A 4,142-nucleotide genomic window follows, 5' to 3' on the forward strand; every position below is an offset into this window, starting at 1 on the left:
GTGCAGCAACCCCTTCTTCTATTAACACTTCTAGATTTGGTGCTTTTGGCTGGCTAGTAGCCAGCTCAGTGCTTAGGGAGCTGTGTGTGTGTGCAGATACTGCCAAGGCAAAACCGGTAAGCTAGGATGGTCAATTTTTCTAGAAGCTGAATGGTCCCTATCTCGAGGGGGTTTAAGTCTGTAAAGGGCTTGAAAGGATACTTGTCAGCTGGGCTGTTTTCACTTGGCCGATCCTCAGCAGACACACTATGCAAAATTAACGGACATCTGTCCGCCAAAAAAGCTTCTTTGAGGTTGCAGGAGCTCTACACCGGTGTTGTGGAGCCTGCTGGAAATTGGGCCTCAATTAACATTTCATGTAAAGTCTATTATAGATGGTGTGTTATGCTTTTCAGTGTCAATGAAGTAGCTGTGCACTTCATGGAAAAGCACTTTACTTTGCCCTGGGGAAGATGGAATTGTGATTCACATCTTGGGCCATTTCCACTTTTTTTCCCTCATAAGAGGAAAAATTACAACTCAAGCTGCAGCAAGAGCAAAGAAAAAGTACTTAACAGGTGAAATTCACATAGCCATAATGATGAGGTTGCACTGGGCATAAGATAGGAAACCAGGACCCCACACCTACATAAAGAGGTAAAGAGCAGCAGACTTCCCTAGGCAGGAGGAGCAGCCTTGTAACCTTTTGGGTTAGGCCTAGTTTTGGAGGTAGGTTTCACAGCCGAGAGCAGAGGATGTTGTTGTCTTTAGCAGGATACAAATAATTTGCCTCATTCCCTGCCCCCCAATCAGGGCTTGCTTTATGTCCTCACAGGTTAACTAGTTGCTGCTAACTGTTAGTAAATCAGGACCCCCAAAAAACTAAACAAGCTCTCATTTGATAGTGAGACAGTAATGCTCCAGTTGAGAAAGAGGAACATTTTTTCCTGTAAGAGAAAGCAGTTCTAGAAAGAGGAGAATTAATCAGCTTGAATTATCTCGCAGTCCTGAGAAGAGGCATTCAGTTGTAAAGCAATGATTAAGGACAGGCCAAAATAATCAGTGGAGATATGAGAACATCCCCCACCACATCCCACTCACCATTTTTCCACAGGATAAAGTAATTCAAGTTACTCATTTGGTGAGTTACTCTGCCTTGATCCATCTGAGGAAGTTCCCAACAAAAACAATGAATGGAGCCATTGTCTGTACTAAGAGGGATAAAAAAAAAAAAAAAAAAAGCAAGATTCCCACTGTCCATTAAGCAGCTTAGTCCCCTTCTGGATATGCAGTGCTTTTACTGGTGGAACTCCTGTGGGTCAGCTGAAAGCATTCAGACCTTAGAACTATAAATGAAGATACCTGGAATGTCAGACATACAGACAGGATTTGTTGAAGGAAGGAAAGAAAGGGGAAGCAATACTGAATGTGACAAAGGTATCAAATAAACAGCAACAAGTTTAATTACAACAAAGATTGTACTGTCCTCAGTCTCTATTGCAAAGCTCTCACTGTCAGTGGGAGATCTGCTGTGGATAGAAGGGACTCTGAACTCCTGAAATATATCCCACCCTAAGGGCTATAACTGAACATGGAATGCATCCCTCCCCTCCAAATGAGTTGGAGCCCCAAGCTGCCAACACTACACATCTAGATGAGTTACACCAGGGCAGCAGCAGCATGAGAATCAGATGGCTGGAACTGGCTCCCTGCCTGGGATCCCATCCCCCACTCCAAGCAGACCTGGGCCCAGCTTCTCTGCTGCATCATATTTTAATATAGGAGGGGAAGATGATGCTAGGTGACCAATCTATGAACGACTGATCCAGCTCCCACTGAGGTCAATAGCAAGATTCAGACTTCAACAGGAGTTGTACTGAACTCTGGAAGTAGAGGCCCCACTGATGGCTGGCTGTACCCAGCACACCTCCTTGCTTTGGTGTATGTCGACGCTGCAGCTAGGATAGTGCTTCCTAGCACAGGTAGACATATACACATTAGCTCTCCTCGGTGAACGAGCAGCCGCTCAGACTAGCTGCCCGAATACAAACTGGCCCAACCCATTTGGTACATACTCCGGCAGCTAGCCTGAGCCCCTATCGGTCCCACTGCGGCCTCACTGAGGTTTTAGCTCTGCTCGAGCTAGCGTGCTAACGCATGGTCTTGCTACTTGCACTGGAAAGTGCCCTCCCAGCTGCAGTGTGGACATAGCCTTTGATTCCTGCACTGCAAAGTAAAAGGCTTGTTTCCCCATCATGCGATTAAATGAAGCAGTCACTGCATTGCAAGCAGTGAAGACAATGTTTAGTTGGTAAACATCCAGGATCCTGTTTGAAAAGTTATGGAGATGACAAATAATGCTGGCAACAATCCTATTTATAATCATTAAAAAAATAATTAAAGTTTCCCCTTTTAATTGAAAATTTATGTAAAAAGGACTTCAGCTTTAAATAAGACATTTGTACAAAGCTTTAACACAAAACAGTGAACACCAACCAAAATGTGCATTATGTAAACACCAAAATGTTCATTTGTTCAGTAATGCACCAAACAATGCTGCAAATTCCCTTTCCAGTGGATTGAATTTCTGTAGCTATCCCCCCCACAAATCTTACTGGAATACAGGAAATCCAGAAGCTTTGAAACATTTACAGAGCTCAGTAGTCAAAATACATTGTGACTAAAGGATTTTTTAAGGGATAGTTTAAATACAGAAATATTTTTACAATCTCACAGGTAAATGAAAGGCAGATCAGATTAGAAAAAAAGCACCAAAATATTTAATATACATCTGGCACAAAGTCTACAAGAAGTCGGTAATGGACAAACCAATCCCTTGCTTTTTAGAGAAAGGAAAAACCAGATTGCATTTAATGCTCTTATTTAGTAAGGGACACAGCTTACAAAACAAATCAAACCCAAGACTACTATAACTAAATAGAATCTCTTAGTTTGTTTGCTTTGTGCTTTTGACAGCACTTCGTAGAGCACATTCACTGTTTCCACTCTGTGGGACTTTCACACAGTAACAACTGGTGAGAAAAAGTGTAACCGTAAAACCACAAATATTGGCAAGGGGACTCAAAGCAACAGGTATAGTACCTGGAATTAATATTATAAAAAGTTTCAAATTGGCTCTATCCCTTTAAAAATAAAAAAGGAACAGGATGCACCCCAACCAATTTCAAGCATTGAAATTGCAGAGCACATCTGGTACGGTTACATATACAAGAGAAAGCATGGTCCTGTAGACACCCGACACATTAGTATTTTCCAACACTGAGAAGACTGTTGGATGGGGTATTGGGCATCTTTTAGGTAAATCCAAATGGCAAAACATGAATCCTCTGACTATTCCCAGCTATGTAACAATAGTGGAGTGTTCTCTTCTGACAACGTTTTTCTCTCTCCCTGCCCCCAGCTGGTTTTAAGCAGGAATGCCGCTTAAGAGAATCAAGTGCACTGACTTGTTACATAGATACTGGACAATATTAAACCAATTGTGTTCACATATGATTGAGTGAAAGCCACATGAAGTTGTCCAAAGCTGAACAGTTCTAGGTTAGCTTTAGTTATTTCTCTGGGGATACATAAGCTACATAAAAATGATTCCTCCTGTCACGGGCAAATTGAGGCTAGGTCTATACTGGGAGGGGGGGGGGGTTGACCTAAGATACGCAACTTCAGTTACGCGAATAGCGTAGCTGAAGTTGCGTATTTTAGGTCGACTTACCTGGCTGTGAGGACGGCGGCGAGTTGACCGCTGCTGCTCCCCCGTCAACTCCGCTTCCGCCTCTCGCTGCGGTGGAGTTCCGGAGTCGACGGCAGAGCAATCGGGGATCGATTTTATCGCGTCTACACTAGACGCGATAAATCGATCCCTGATCGATCGCTACCCGAAGACGTGCCTTAAGACTAAGCCGGGCTCAGATCCATCCAAATATTAAGTGTTACAAAAACAAACCTTGCTCTCCTCAAACTATTTTACTCTCAGCAGTCCACTTCTAGACAATATTCCTTGATCTTGCCCTCACACTCAGTGACTCACTGCTGCTACAGCCCATCATGGATCCCAAATATCCAGCCTTAGGAATGAATTCTGCAAGCTGCAGCAACTTCTCCAGGACCTGAATGGCCAGCAACAAGCAGGATTAGGTCCTTAA

This window comes from Malaclemys terrapin, chromosome 10, assembly GCF_027887155.1.
Source record: "Malaclemys terrapin pileata isolate rMalTer1 chromosome 10, rMalTer1.hap1, whole genome shotgun sequence".
NCBI lineage: Eukaryota > Metazoa > Chordata > Testudines > Emydidae > Malaclemys > Malaclemys terrapin.